Here is a 16,338-nt window from a genome sequence, read left to right as displayed (position 1 = left end):
TGTCAGACCTCTGACTAGCTGCACCTGTTGGCATTTTGAATTATGTGTAGTGTAACATAGGTCAGCCAAATGTGCAACTTCTGATTGTGTTTCTGTCTATATTTGTGTATTTGTATATGTAAGGGCCATGTATGGGTATGTGTTTATGTGCTTCTTGCATGTATGACTCAGACTGAACTTGAATGGTAGACTTCGCAAAATAATTCAGACAAACTGTAAGGCAAAGCCAGTTTGCACACTGTTGTTAAATTATTTTTCTTGACTGGCTTTTTTATTATAACTGCTACTTTTTTGATTACTAAGTAATAGGGGTTAGCAACACTTTGTATCTAGCTGAGAAGATAAGAACACTGCATAGATGACTTGCATTGGTTGTATTATCTTACACATTCCCGTATTGACTATTTACAGTGCACCACTGAGCCATTGTGCTGCCAAAGTGAGATACACACTTCTAGTGATATACCATTTTTGGTTAAAAAGTCTTGTGTGTTGTGGACAGAGTCGTCTGCAGTTGATAACAGTACCAAAGAGTTACCTGACTTCTAATGCTGGCAGGTGGCTAGTAAAACCAGTTTTCTGTCTTTCATCAATGACAGCCTTCCTATTTATTTTATAAATTAAATACAGATTTCACACCTTACTGTTTTCTGTGCTGATATCTTTTGTTGTAGTAGAACTATTTTCCATCTTTCACAGGGCATAGGCATTCAGATACATATCTCTAGAAATCACCACAAGTAGAGGAAAGGCGTGATCTCTCAATACAGAACATAAAGACTATAATGTCACAAAGCAAATAATTTAATGTAGAAAGTTAAGTGCTTTCGTCCAAACAGTATCCACCAAGGAATTCATATTAAGAACTTATAAGAAATTATAGTAAGAACTGTAGATGTGAAGTTGTTCTATCTCACCGTTCATTCTTACAGATGGGTTCGGAGCTGATCCTGTGCTCCGAGTCAGCCTAATACAAAGCTCGAGGTCAAGTCCCTATCCCATGATGCACTTGGAGTTACCTCAGATCAAGTTTGCCATTGCAGTAGATCAGAGGTTCCTCGCATAGCTCGGGCCAGTACACATTTGTTATCTACATTTTTTTCTAAATAACTTTGTTATTTCTCTACTTAGAATTAGCTTTTAGCTTCTATAGTCTTTATAACTTTATAGTGTATATTCCGTTTCTCTTTGGTGTGCATTTTCAAATTTAGATATAGCTCTTTGGCCTTCATTTTTTTCTATAGGCCTTTATATTTAGTGTAGTTTAAATAGTAAGTTGTGTGCTTTTGATCAGTGACAGTTTTATCACAGTGTTTTAATATATTTAGCTATTTAGAGTGCTTTAGATAACTAGTTAAAGTGTGTGCGTGTGTTTAATAGTGACACTTTGTCACAGCATATTTAGCCCATATTTTTGCCAGGGCTTAGCTAATAAGTTTTGGGTGTGTATTGTTATAGTACAGTAGTTTTTTTCTCCTGATACTGTATGTATAGTTCAGCAATGCTGACCAGGATAGGGATAAACATCCTAAGTCAGGTTTCAAAAAATGTCCAAAATGTGGGCAGAAAATGTTCGTTACAGATAACCATGTCAATTATGTATATTGTTTGGGAGCCTTGCACCTTCAGAAAAGCTGCTCCATTTGTTATTCCTTCTCTTCCAGGTGTTTTCAGGAGAGAAAGAGAAAGTTAATACACAGAGGACGTCTCAAACTGTCCTTTCAGGAAGCTTTTAGTGACCAGGACAGGTCTAGTAAATCTTCAAAGTCTTCTAAGGCTTCTACTTCTTTGGAAGTTAAAAAATAAAAAAAAAAAAACATTGATGTTGGCATCACAGCCATCTGAGCCGAGCGTCTTGTCTTTTCGGAGCCGGTGCCCAGTCCTAGAACCAGTATCTGAGGTACCTAAATCCCCAGTCCTTCAGTCAGTGCCTCCATCCATCCATTCATCTCAGTCCTCGATCAGCCTTTCTGATTTGGATGTGGATCGTTTATTGCAGAAGTTGTTACAGGCACCGGCGTTTGCAAAATTGTTATCAGCTCTGACCCAAGCAGTTTCAGAACCGAAGACTGTATTGCCTCTAACTTAATTTCCTCCTCCGAGCCATACCAGGCCTTCAGAGCTGGAGGAGCCGGACTTTATGATCGTTGAGCCTTTGAGCCGATGCCTGTTCCAGTGTCATCAGTTCTATTTACTCAGATGTCCTCGGCGCCGATTGAGGAGTCTAGGAGCCGACACTCTCTGGTTGGGTCCTGGGAGGATAGTCGGACTGACTTGTCAGTTCCGACTATGCCTCTCAGGGATTTGGCTCAGATGAGCTCGGCTCCTACCTCTGGTTTGTAGCCCACTGTCCTGGTGCCAGGGGGATCGATGGTTTCCTCAGATCCATGGGCTCCTTCTTATCAGAGCAGAGGTGCCTTCAAAGCCATGAGGAGAGTTATGTCTCCTAAGACATCTACGACTTCAGGTCTGGCTACTTCCTCCCCAAAAGCACTTGTGTCCGCTTCTGCTTCACAGATCCTTTCTAAACATAGAGACCCAGAGCCTCAGGAAGCCCCATTGTGTGGCCCCTGCTCTTCCGATACCTCACCAGAAGTTCCCACTGATGAGGTTCCCAGGAAGAGAATCTGTAAGAGGAAGCACTTAGACTCCCCACAGGAGTCTCTCACATCCGATACCAACTTGGATGAATCAGAAGGGTCCCCACAGTCCCCCTCTGAGGATATCTCATATGCTGAAATATTAGAAATCCTTAGGGAGAGGGGTGCCTGGCAGTCCATCAACCCTACTGAAGATGAGTCAGTTCTCCTGAAGGCTTTCAGGTCTTAACACCCCACCTCTTGGGTGTCTCCGCCTTTCAATGAGCTCATGGAGCTGGTCTCACGAAGTGCATGGGAGTCTCCGGACACCATGGAGCCTGTCACCAGGAGGCCTAATAAGTTTATTTCTGCTCCCAGGAAAAGTCCTTTCTTACCAAGGGAGTGCCAGTTGATGCCATGGTGGTGGTAGCAGCCACCAAAAAGGAGTTGACAGAAACATTTTCCTCTATCCATCCTCCTAACAGAGATTCTAGGATCATGGATAGATACGGGAAGTGCACGTTCAGTTCAGTGACTTTTGCCTTGCGTTCACTGAACTATCTCACTCATTTTGTGAGACTGCAAAGAGATCTCCTAAAAGATCTTGGAGATACTCTTCAGGGTACAATAGCTGCAAGAGCTTCGGACAAAGCCACCTCCCAGCTTGCTACCCTCAATTCTATAGTGAACTCGTCCATGCGCCTCTTTTTATATGCAGTTGATGGAATGAGTAGGGCAGTGGGTACAGGAATTGCTGTCAGGAGATATTCCTGGATGCGGTTGTGTTCCTTTCCTGGAGCCCTTTCAGTCATCATTTATCAGAACCCCTTTTGATGGCTCGTCCCTCTTTGGGCCCAAAGTTAAGGAAACTTTGACCAGGTGTGAACAGGAAGGAAAGACTCTGTCTGCCATCAGAGTCCATATTTCCACCCCTACCAGACCCTACCCCAAGGGTCAAAGGGGAGGAAAGATGTGGTTCCGAAAAGCCCAAGGAGCCTTTCAGGACACATGTGGTAAACCCCGCTCCAGGAGCAGAGGAGGGGGCAATAATGGAAGATGCCACCATTGCGGCAGAGGGGGTCCACAAAACCAAAGTGACAGGGAACAGTTCTTTGGGAAGCCCTACCAGCACTCCTGAAAGGAGGCCCAACTGTCCTACTCTGGAGGCAGTCAGGGGTCACTTATCTTTGTATCCAGACATTTGGCTCAAAATAACAAACATCAACTGGGTACAAAGTATAGTTTCCAGAGGATATTTCATTCCTTTCACCACACCCCCTCCATTGACAACAAAAATCCCTGATGTTCCTTCCAGTTACAGGGAACAGGCAACAGTAGAGGTCCAGACGTTGCTAAGAAAAAGAGTCATCCAACCAGTCCCAGCAGACCAGATAGGATCTGGAACTTACTCAAGAGTCTTTTTAGTTCCAAAAAAGACAGGGGACTGGAGACTTATTTTGGACCTCAGCAGACTAAACAGATCTGTCAAGAAAGAGAAGTTCCGGATGGTCACGCTTCAGTCGATACTTCCCTTCTTAGAGAAAGACAATTGGATGTGCACAATAGATCTCCAGGATGCATACTACCATATAAAAATGGCCAGACCATCCAGGGATTATCTGCGCTTCCACCCGGGAGCCAATCATTACCAGTTTTGAGCTGTGCCCTTTGGTGTCACTACAGACCCCAGAGTGTTCACCAAATGTATGGTAGTGGTCATGGCTCACCTGAGGCGTTTAGGATTCCAGGTGTTTCCATACCTAGATGACTGGCTCCTCACCGCCACCACCAGGCATCAGCTTATACAAGCCAGGGACACCACTCTTTCTCTCTGCAGTCATCTGGGCATTACAATAAATTCAGAAAAATATGCCTTATCACCATCGCAACATATCATTTTTATCTGAGCAGAATTGGACACCACCACTTTGAGACTTCCAGTAGAAAGAGTCTTACTACTCCATCAGCAGGTTTACAATATCATATCCAAAGACAAGGCTCCAACATCAGAAGTACCAAAATTGTTAGGCATGATGGCAGCTGAAATATTAGCGATACCGTTGGGTTGCATGCACATGCGGATCCTTCAATGGCTGTTATTCACTCAGTAATCTTACCAAGAGCTCCCAATGTCTCATCTCATAATGATCACAAACACCTACAAAAAGGATCTTCAGTGGTGGTTGACCTCTCTTCATATAATGATAGGTCGTCCTTTTGCCCTACCCACAACAGCGGCCACAGTGACCATGGACACTATCCTGATAGGAGGGAGGACCATTTTCAGGGAAGAACAGCCCAAGGCACATGGATCGAACAGGAGACGCATCTGCATATCAATGTCCTGGAGATGAGAGCGGTACTTTTAGCATTGCAGTACTTCCAGGATTCTCTTCCTCTGGGAACAGTTGCGATTCAGACGGACACCATGTCAGTGGTCTGGTACTTGAACAAACAAGTATGAACCAGGTCCTACCCCCTTTGTCTCAAGGCCCTAAGAGTATGGCAGTGAGCTACAGCCACCCAGCACTTTCTGTTAGCAATGTACATCCTGGGAAAATCCAACGTGACAGCAGAAAATAGATAAAGAATTTTCCGCTGGTGGGGCCAGCCTTGCTGCAACCTTTTTGCCAACCACATGAACACGAAATGCAGAAGTTACTTTGCCCTGATTCCCCCTCCAGGAGAAGCCCCAAGGGACATGCTCATACACAATTGGCCTCCGGGTCTCCTCTATGCATTCCCACCAATTCCCTTGATACCCAAAGTATTACAGAAAGCAAAAGCCCTGGGAAAGGACCATCATTCTAATAGCCCCTCATTGGCCTCATCAGATTTGGTTCCCCTTCCTTCGACTTCATCAATTGGAAGACCCTTGGATTCTGGACCCAGTTCCAGATCTTCTGACACATTTGTCAGGGGATGTTCATCCCTTTCTTCAGTCCCTGAAATTGTCAGCTTTGCTGCTCCAGTTCCCAACATAGCCAGGTTCCATAATCTCTCAAATGAAATGCAACAAATTCTGATATCTTCTCATAAGTCCTCTACATGGAAGCTATATCTTAGCAAATGGAAAAGATTTTCTATATGGGCCTCTCAAAATAACTTTGATCCCTACCAAGCCTCCATTGCCTCCATTTTAGAGTTCTTGACTATGCTTTGTAATAAAGGAGCTGCTGCAGCAACAGTTCAAGTTCAACTTGCTGCTATCTCTAATTTTCACTTTGGCTTTGAAGGATTAAACATAATGTCACACAAACTATCCAAAGCCTTTCTCAAAGGGACTTTTCATCTCAGACCACCTGTGAAATCCCCATATACCCCTTGGAATCTAAATTTTATGCTTTCATGCATTATTCTCCCACCTTTCGAACAAGCTTCCTCATGCGATTTGAAATATTTGTCATGGAAGACTATATTTTTAGTAGCTATCACTTCTGCCTGTAGAGTGTCAGAGCTTCAGGCCTTGTCCATAAAGCCCCCTTATTTGATTTTCCATGCTGATAGTGTCCCTGTGAACAAATCCTTCATTCTTACCCAAAGTTTGTACTGAAACTAACCTTAACCAGATTATTGATTTGCCAGTGTTCTTTCCCAAACACACCAACAACCTAGAGTATATGCTGCACAAGCTTGATGTTCATAGACAGCTCAGATTTTACTTGGATAGAACAAAAGAGTTCAGGAAATCAGAACAGCTCTTTGTTTCTTTTTCAGATTCCAGAAAAGGTATGACAGTGGCAAAAACAACACTGTCTAAATGGTTATCTGATTGTGTCACATTTCCTTATTCCGCTCCTAATATGCCCTTACAACAGAAAATTAAAGCTAATTCTACCAGAGCAGTGTCGACATCTTCTGCCTTTTCTGCTAGGCTTCCTCTGGACAGCATTTATGCAGCAGCTACTTGGTCAAAACCTCATACCTTTATCATTCATTACAAAGTTGACAAGGCCTCCAGGGACAGGGCCTCTTTGGGTCTACTGTCCTAAAAACATACTCCCATGAGCCACCCGAGAAAGATGGTGCTTGGGAAGCTACCCGTCTGTAAGAATGAACGGCGAGATAGAACAACTTCACTTAAAGAAGTTATGTACTCACCATAACGTTCCATGTGTGTTGTTCATCTCGCCTTCATTCTTACTTCCCACCCTCCTACCACCTGCAGGGTTTTTCGAGGACTGAGATACTAGATTTTTCCTGGTTGCTCAATCTTTCTATGGCTTTCTCCTAAAGAGTGATAGAATAACACATGGTATTATTATATGCAACAAACAAGATCTGAGGTAACTCCAGGTACATCATGGGATAGGAACTTGGCCTCGAGCTGTCTGAAGACCTCAAGCTTTGTAGTAGGCCGACTCAGAGCCGAGGATCGACTCCGAACCCATCTGTAAGAATGAAGGCGAGATGAACAACTCACATGGAACGTTATGGTGAGTACATAACTTCTTTTTTAAATAACCATCCTTTCCATCACCTGACTAAAAACAACCAGTGCTGTGACACATAGTATTAACAAATCACTTAAATGTGAAAAAAATGCAATAATAACATTACAATAAAACTTCTTACAAGACACTTTAGAAATTAGTTCTACAAAATACTAAAAATATTGCATATATGTATATATAGAAAGCCGCGGTGGTACAGCGGTAGCATTGTTGCCTCACAGCAAGAGGCTCTCCTATTCGATTCATGGCTGGAGTGCCTTCTGTGTGGAGTCTGCATGTCCTCCCCATGGTCAAGTGGCCTCCGAAAGACCTGAGTGAATGGGCATGCCTTCGCTGAAGGTTGGGCGTCTGGCTGGCAACTTAACACAATAAAAAAATCTACTGCCAATCATTAGCGGACCGAGTTCCGCTGTGGCGACCCCTAACCAGGAAAAGCCGAAAAGACAAACAAAAATATATATATAATTACAACTTAGTTATATGAAGTTTTAAAACACTGCAAATTGAAACACTATCATTTAAACCAGGAAAGGTAGTAGGATTTAGTCTAAGTTGCCACACTAACTCCTTATATTCAATTTGATCCTCTCAAACTCCTCTCTCACAAAAGTAAAAGTCTATAACAAGGCACAATGTCTAATCAGCTGAATGAATTCAGCAAATTTGACATTGTTGCCAAACAGATCACATGATGTCCATATAGGAGCTCAGGTAAATGAAACTCCTATACCTCACATCAAGTTTTTGCATGGGGGGGAGCCCCCCTAGCACCATCCACACCCCCTCCTAACTGTATATTCCAACTCCAAGATCACACTACAATGAGGAAAGGGATGAATTTCCCAAACTGCACTGTATCATGATCCCTGTAGAGTACTTTCAGAGTGCCTTCACTGATATGAACTTTCGCACGCAGAGATGTTCAGCAAGATGGAAATTCGAACATCCATGTTTCGAGTTTTGCATTTGCGGAGCATTTCCGTTCGCAATTTTGATAGCAAATATATATATACATATATATATATATATATATATATATACATATATATATATATATATATATGTATGTGTGTGTGTGTGTGTGTGTGTGTACAAAATCTACATAAACATATGGAGAACATGCACCCTTCAAACAGATCTTAGCAGCATCAGTGTCCTGCTGAAAGGGGCAGTTAGTGGAGTTTGTATTGAGCTGTTCTTTTCACCAGGTGCAAGCCCTAGTTCAGAAACAGGATTATAGTAAGTACTTTAGCCTTCACCAGATAGGAGTAATAATGATGACCAGGTAAGCTTGTTGTGTGGGAGAGATGTGGTTTTGTGCATGGCTGACTACTCTCTTTCAAATGCCCTTCTCCATACATACAAGGTGCCATTTTGGTTCTTAGGTTTATGTACTTTGAAGGAGATGGAAGTTTCACCTTGTAGCCAGGACTGGCCTCCCCTAAAAATGAACTACTAGCTTGCTTTGTGATTGTGTGAAACTAATTCATTTAGTTTATGTATTTGGTCTCTCTGACGTTTGTTTGAACTGGAGTGTCCGAACAGAACATTAACTTTATGCATGGTGCTTGTGAACCCCAAAGTGTATTGTTTTCTATGTAGTGACTGTTCTCTCATTTATTTCTCTATGTCACCTGTTGGTATTGGACCATGTGATGATATAGGCAACTGCCAGCATGGCTAGCTGGAGTTTTGTGAAGAATAATATGCCCTTTGAATATCAAACTACAAAATGCTTGTGTTACAAGATGCTTGTGCTGAAAATGTATCTGTGAGGTTTGCTTGTGTTAAAATGTATCAACAGTGCAGTCTGCTGAAATGAAAAGAAATGTACATGTATTATTGCAACTGAATTAAATGTATATGTTTTAATAGAGGACACTGGGACAGCAAGGGTTAACTTTAAGAAAAAGAAGGGAAATTTAAATAAGCTGTTAAACTATTAAAATGGCACCCCAGAGTGCTGAATAGGACTGGAGATGCTATGTCTGGGAAAGAGCCATTGTTCATTAGCTCATTGAAAGGAGGGGAGGCCCCCGCCACTGCCATAAATATTTGGATGTGTATTGTGACCATCTGTGCTAAATTCCTGTCCCAGCTTCAAAGAGGAATACTGTGAGAACCTAGAGACAGGTGACCAGAAGAGGTCATTCTGCCAGCCCTCTTGGAAATTATATTTTAAATGTTACAAAGAGAAATCTCAGAGTGTTGAGTATTCTGTTTTGGGGAGCCTGACTAGAAAGACCCTCAACCACAGTAACTTGCCTTCCAGTAGTAAGTAACTCAATTAGGGAAAAGTAAAATTATTTTAGATTGAGTCAGGAATATAGTGAAGCTTAGTTTAGAGAGTGTTTTTCTTTATTTGTAATAGTCTGTCTATCAATGTTAATTTAAATATTTTCTGTGATTTGAACTCTGTGGCTTACTGTGAATATGTATCATGCTATTTTATTATTTATTATTAACTATGTTTAAAATGTAAGAAAGTATCTAACCTTGGAGAGTATTTATATTTATTTGTTGACACTGTGTGGGCCACTCCAGAATGCCTAGCCATCTTGGTGAAATACTACCATTTGTATTAGTATTAATATTACACAGTATAATTGGACACCCTTTGTTAAGGGCCTTGGAGTAGCTGATTAAGGAGTGTCTGGTGGAGGTAGTATCTACCTTATAATCTGGGCAGAAAGGGGCACCGCTAGTAAACTTGTGCCAGCCTTTCCCAGGTGTGTGTGTGTGTGTGTGTGTGTGTGTGTGTGTGTGTGTCAGTGTCAGTCAGCTACTTGGGGCAGAGACATGAAGCACTGGGTTTACAGAGAGGGTGATGGAGGACTTGGCTTGGACACTCAGCTGAGGACCTAGTCCTACAGGTGTGCCAGTGGGAAGTCTTATTAGGGCTCTGGAGGGAGACAGATATAGAGACATCAAGACAAGGCTGAGTGTGTCCCCTATGTCCTCTTAAGGGAAATTGTACTTGCAGAAAGGTATACATCTGGAAATACTGAGTGTATCCATTTATATTCCAAGTGCACATCTCTCTCCAGTGTCAGTGGTGAAGAGTCAGGCTTCTTAATTACTGGCCTAGTGTGGGGATGACCCATATTGTGGCCATCAAATATTGGTAGCAGTGGTAGGCATCACAGACCATTAGTCCAAAAAGTAGTCACTATCAGTGTTAGTAGCTCAACAGATAGTATGCTGTCCTTTGGTGCTTGAAGATCAGAAAGCTGTGAGATGTATTCCTTCCCCAGGTGCTTGGATTACTTTTCCAAAATTGACACTGCAGTGCAGCATAAGAGAGGTGCTGCTCTTATGATTATTTCATCCTTCAGATGAGATGAAAAAAAATGTTTAAGTTGGTGGTAGCTCAGGTGGAAGTAAACGATCCCATAGCACTTACCAAAAGAGTAGAGTTGCTTTATTCTCACTTTTCTAACTTTCTTTTTTTTCTTTTACAAATTCACGTTATTTACAGCATATATCACACTTTTACACATTTGTATAAGTGCCTTATTATATTCACTTTCCTAAACATATTCAACAACCTTTTCACCTCCACCCTTTCCAACATAACCATTTTTATAAAATTTATTGTTTTCACATTGTCCTTTCTACCATGCAGCAGTTCTTCATGTCTTCTTTTCCATAAACACCTAATAGCAATTAATACAATCTTATCCCATTTTCCGTTTCTTTTTCACTCCCAACCTTATGTTTCCCACAGAGCACCAAGTCCATAACACTGTTTTTAAATACTTTTCTGTCATATACATCTGTATATAATTTCCAAAATAACTTTTGTTTTTTCCATTTTTTTTTTTGAAATTCAGAGAAGAATGCTGTAATGGCTCCTCAATATTACAGCTATTATACGTTATATTTTCATTATTTCCACTGCCTCGGTGGCATGTTGGGTTATCTACCAAGATAACCCAGTACTGGCCAACTTTCAAAAGATCAGACTCCATGACTTCTGTCTTCCTCTGGAAGATGATTGGCTGAGCATTTCCTGAGAGGGAAACCTTCAACTGTCACAGGAAGTGAGTTCAGTCTTTTTCTGCCATCCAAAGAAAAAAGCACTTTGACTCTTCACATGATCCAGTGCTGATTTTTCTGGTTTACTGTTCAGATAAGCCCCATTTGGGAATATCTTTCCTCTCATTTTTTATTTGATTCATTATTCTCTTTCTGTCATTATGTTTATTTAAAATATATCTTTATTTTAGTGTTTACAGTAATGCCTGTCAGAATTTCTGCTTCTAGCAGTGTTTATATGGTTTCTGTGTTTGACAGTTGTTTGTTTTTACTGTTTTGAAGAAACTTTCAGTATTTCTGTCAGAAGTGCAGTGTGTGTGTGTGTGTGTGTGTGTGTGTGTGTGTGTGTGTGTGTGTGTGTGTGCGTTTGTGCTTTTAGATACTAGAGGCCTATCTTTACTGTTGTTGTTCAGCTTTATTTTCAACTTTTGACAGGAAAATATTAGGAAACTTGGATTTTTCAGCATTTATACATTATTTACTATATATATGACTGTGTGTTTTTGCATCTGATTGTGATTTTTACCACAGGTGAAATTATTTGAATGTACTGGGGAGATATTACTCCCTCTGACAAGAAAATATAGTTTAATATGATTAATGTGTGTGGACCTATTTATTTATTTTATTTAACATTTGTTTACTGGAAAAGTCTGACTTGGAACAATGCCAGTTTCCAGTGTTGGCCTGGGGAGAAAAGCTTCAGATGCATGTCTTTGAATTGTGGGAGGAATCCGGACCACCCAGAGGAAACCCACACAAACGTAGGGAGGACATGCAGACTGTGCACAGAAGGCACTTCAGCCGAGAATAAAACAATTTTTAATACCAGTTTGATACATTGGTTGCTTTGGTGTTTGGACTTTGTGTATTAGAAATTCTTTAGTTTCTGTCAGTTGTAAAATAATTCTGAACATAATTGCTTACTGTTTTTTGCGATAATAGTACAGTTTGGCAGAGTTTAGTTTGTGATGGTATGCGTATTACTAGAAACTTTAAGTGCTTATTGTGATACATTATCCGTTAATGTCAGTTTATTATTGTGGCTGGTGTTGTCACCCCTGACTTGATGGATCTTAACTCTGGTACCCCCCATCAAATCCGTTTGCACCTAAAAAGAAATAAGAAAAGTAAAAATATGCCTCAGCCTGTGGTTAGGGATTCTGTTGGAGCCACTGCTCAGCCTGCAGACCACTTACCTTTTGTCCAGTCTCCTTCTAATGTAGGGGATTAGACACATTCCATGATCATCTTCCATACCTGCAAATGTATGCAAGAACCAAACCCTTGACATGCCAGAGTTGTCTGGGGTAAGACACCCCTTGCCAGACAAAATGCTCTGTCCCAAGATATGTTGTCTAGTAGTGAAGTTCAAAAGAGAAAGAAACAAGAAGATGTTCATCGTGTTACCCTGCTGCAGTCATCACACTTGGGTTATCCTGTCATCAGGCGGTCCTGCAGTCGGACCGAATTCCAAAGTCTTGGTCTGGCGTCAGTTGCTGTCGCTTCTTCCCTGACGTCAGTGCACCAGGGGTATATAGGAGGCATCCAACGCCATTTTCTTCAGTCTTTCTTGTCGCGCATTGCCCGAAGCAGAAGCAGTTCGCAAGTGCTGGTCGGCCGACACCTGAGATTTTCGAATCGAGTTTCAGTCCGAAGTCTTCAAAGCTAAGTACCCCATTGGGGAACCTTTTCTTGCCTCAGTCTGATGTCAGAAAAAGTTAACAACTGCATTTCTTGTGGGAAGCAGATACCTCATAAGGACTTTCATTCTTTTTGTATACCTTGCCTAGGCCCAGACCACGATGTCACTGGTTGTTGGTTTTCTGCTAGGTTCAATAAGCGAACTATAAAGTGACGCTTTGATTTCGCACGACACTACTTCGGTAGGAAATTTAATTACACTATGCCGTCGGAGCAACCGACTACCGGCATGCATAAAAAAACACAAAGATAAAGACAAGCAGCCTAGATCCAAGCCAGACTCCCAGGCCTCGGCTGGGCCGGTCGCCGGTTCTCCGGTTTTCATTGAGGCACCTACGCAGCCCCTGGCTACCACAGAATTGGATCCCCAGACCGCTTCGGATTCTCTAGCAGAGAGTTCCAGGCCGATGCAGCCATTTTCTTTAGGCGCTACCGACGACATTGCAGAAGGAGAAGCCGGTGCTGTAGAAACACCTTCGGCTTCTGAAGGTGTCTTCAGACCTACTACTCTCACCATAAAATCTTATGCTAAGCTTAAGACTCCTCTTAAACCAAAAAAGACTGCACTTCAATCTCCAGTTCAAGGCCCCGTGCATAAGAGACAGATGCTTAAAATGGCTGAAGATTTGATTTCTTTAATCAGGGGTTCCCTACCCCCCCGACAAAAGGCCTAGACAAGAGGAGGATTATGCCTCCTCTGATCAAGTGTCTATTTCCTCAGGCTCTTCTGAGGAACAGGATTACTCCTTTCCCCCTTATGAAGATTCTGATGCTGAAGATTCCATTCCCTCAGCTTCTCCCCCTGAAGACTATTCCTTTGGGGAAACCTTACATAACATGAGGGAACATTTCCACTGGGAAGATGAGGACTACTCCGACTCTAAGAAAAGGCTCAGAGAGTTTCTTTTACTCCCCCAGCACAGACCACTTGCTATCCCCCCAGTTTTAGACATTGTGGATGATGTTTACTTAGAATCTAGTCTAAATCCAGATTCTATGCCTCCCGCTCCAGCCAAACCAGATAGATACTATAGAGTGCCTGCCTCACACAAATTCCTTTACAAAAGCCCTGTTGCTGATCCAGAGACAATCTCCCAGGGTCCCAAAGGGGCTAAGGCTTCGTTGGCTAAAAATCCTGTACCCTCTGAAATGGACTCCAGAGCACTAGATAGGTGGGGGAAGAAGGTTTACACCTCAGCTACTCTAGCCATGAGAGCACTAAATTGTCAATTTCACATGCTTAAATACCAGCAATTCCTAATGTCTCAAATAAAACAAAAGATGAGCACGCACCCTCAACAGTCTGAATTCAAGGAAATGCAGGATCTGTTGCATGCAGCTGAACAGGTGGGCAAACATACTTTACAATGTGGATTTGATTCCTTGGAAGCTTCCTGTAGAGCAGCTGTTACTGGGTCTGTTATACGTAGGCATGCTTGGTTAAAGGAACAAACTCTGCCCGATCATGTTAAAGCAAAGTTACTAGATGCACCCTTACAACAGGATGTCTTATTTGGGGTTAAAGCAGAAGAGGTTTTAAAGAAAATGGAGGATAAGGCAAAATCTATGCAGACGGTGAAAGATTTCTTACAGGTACAGCCCCCACGCTTCAGCAGAAATTGGCCAACAAAAAATTGGTCCTTTCCAGCTTCTGACAGACCACAGAGGGGTAAATACAGGCGCCCAAGGGGCAGAGGACAAGCACAAATCCCTTACAAACCTCACCAATGGGGCACTGCAACACAGAAGGGAGGAGAAGACAGGTCCCAAACTACTAGAAGGCAAACACAATGACTTAAACCTCAAACTGCCAAACAAAACTCTCTTGGCAGCTCCCTTGGGAGGAAAATTAGCACTTTTTGCAGACAACTGGCACATCGTCACAAAGGACAAATGGGTCCTAGACATTATCTCACAAGGATACAGATTCCATTTCCACACCTTGCCAAGGATAAAAGGAATGCCAAACCTGCCACAAAATCAATGGGCAGAGGCACAAAAACAAATTACAGCTCTCATGGACATGAGAGCCATTCAACTGGTACCTACACAGGAGCAAGGTCAAGGATTTTACTCAAGGCTCTTTCTAGTCCCCAGAAAGGACAATGCTTGGAGACCCATTCTGGACCTTTCAATTCTAAACACCTTCTTGCAAGTACCCAAATTCAAGATGCTAACACTACAGCAGCTTCTTCCCCATGTTGAGCAAGAAAGCTTGGCTAGTAACGTTGGACCTCAAGGAGGCATACCTGCATGTCCCTATCAGACAAAATTGCAGAAGATACCTCCGTTTCATTGCAGGTTCAACCCATTACCAATTCTCTGCACTGCTATGTGGATTATCTACTGTGCCCAGGGTCTTCACAAAATGCCTGGCACCAGTAATTGCATACTGCAGACAAAGGGGAATTCAAATATACCCATACCTGGACAACTGCCTCATCCAAGCAGAAAGCAAGGACATTCTCTTACAACATCTGGCTTTTGTAAAACACCTTCTAAGTTGCCTAGGGTACACAGTAAATGAAAAGAAATCAAAACTAGTGCCCTCACAAAATATGACATTCCTGGGTGCCAGCTTGAATACAATGGCCCAGATGGCTTATCTGACGCCAGACAAACAACTACAACTAACTCAATACTTCAAAACAATGGCAACAAAGACCCATCTCCCTGCAAGAAAAATTCTGCAGGCTTTGGGCTTCATGGCATCTTGCATACTACTAATACCATTTGTAAAACTGCATATGAGGAAATTACAATGGTACCTAAAAAGCGTATGGACTCAACAAAGCCACAGCTTGGAAACAATGATACCTCTCATTCCCTGCCTTCAACAGGAGTTTCTATGGTGGTCACAGGCATGTCACCTCAACAAGGGTCAGCCTTTCACCTTACCCCCAGCCAGGCAAACTATGACAACAGATGCATCGGACTATGCCTGGGGGGCACACATGGCAGGATGGTGCATTCAAGGCATATGGACTGCAGATCAAAGGAATCTGCACATCAATCAAAAAGAAATGCTAGCTGTACAGAATGTCCTGACAGCCTTCAAGGACCTCTTACATCCAGGACAGCTTATCATAAGGACAGACAACACCACAGTAATGTGGTACATAAACAAACAAGGGGATACACACTCCTACCCTCTATGCAGACAAGCAATGACTTTGTGGAACACAGCACTGGCTTACCAAGTTCAATTACAAGCTCAATCCCTGCCAGGAAAAAAGAGCACATTGGCAGACGAACTAAGCAGAAAAATCATGGATCCCCACGAGTGGAAACTGCATCCACAAATATTTGCAATGATAACTCAAAAATGGGGCCACCCAGACATAGACCTGTTTGCCAGCCCCCAAAACTATCAGCTAACAAAATTTTGCACAAGGACATTTCACCATCAATCTTGGAAAGTGGACGCACTTTCATTCAGTTGGAAAATGCTGACAATATATGCCTTCCCTCCATTGCCCCTTCTCAAAACGGTGCTGCTGAAAGTCAGGATGGAGAGACCCCGAATGATACTCATTGCCCCAGACTGGCCATGCCAGCACTGG

General features: G+C 42.4%; 1 protein-coding gene across 10 annotated transcripts in view; it reads left to right on the top strand.

The window, feature by feature from the left end:
- Nucleotides 1-16,338, top strand: part of LOC122815864 (F-actin-monooxygenase MICAL2-like) — a gene marked incomplete at its 3' end in the record, with an annotated part of 2,588,394 nt that overhangs the window by 1,079,690 nt on the left and 1,492,366 nt on the right.

This window comes from Protopterus annectens, chromosome 11.part0, assembly GCF_019279795.1.
Source record: "Protopterus annectens isolate FY-2018-M chromosome 11.part0, PAN1.0, whole genome shotgun sequence".
Lineage (NCBI taxonomy): Eukaryota > Metazoa > Chordata > Ceratodontiformes > Protopteridae > Protopterus > Protopterus annectens.
This window is presented reverse-complemented; position numbering and strand designations above follow the sequence as displayed.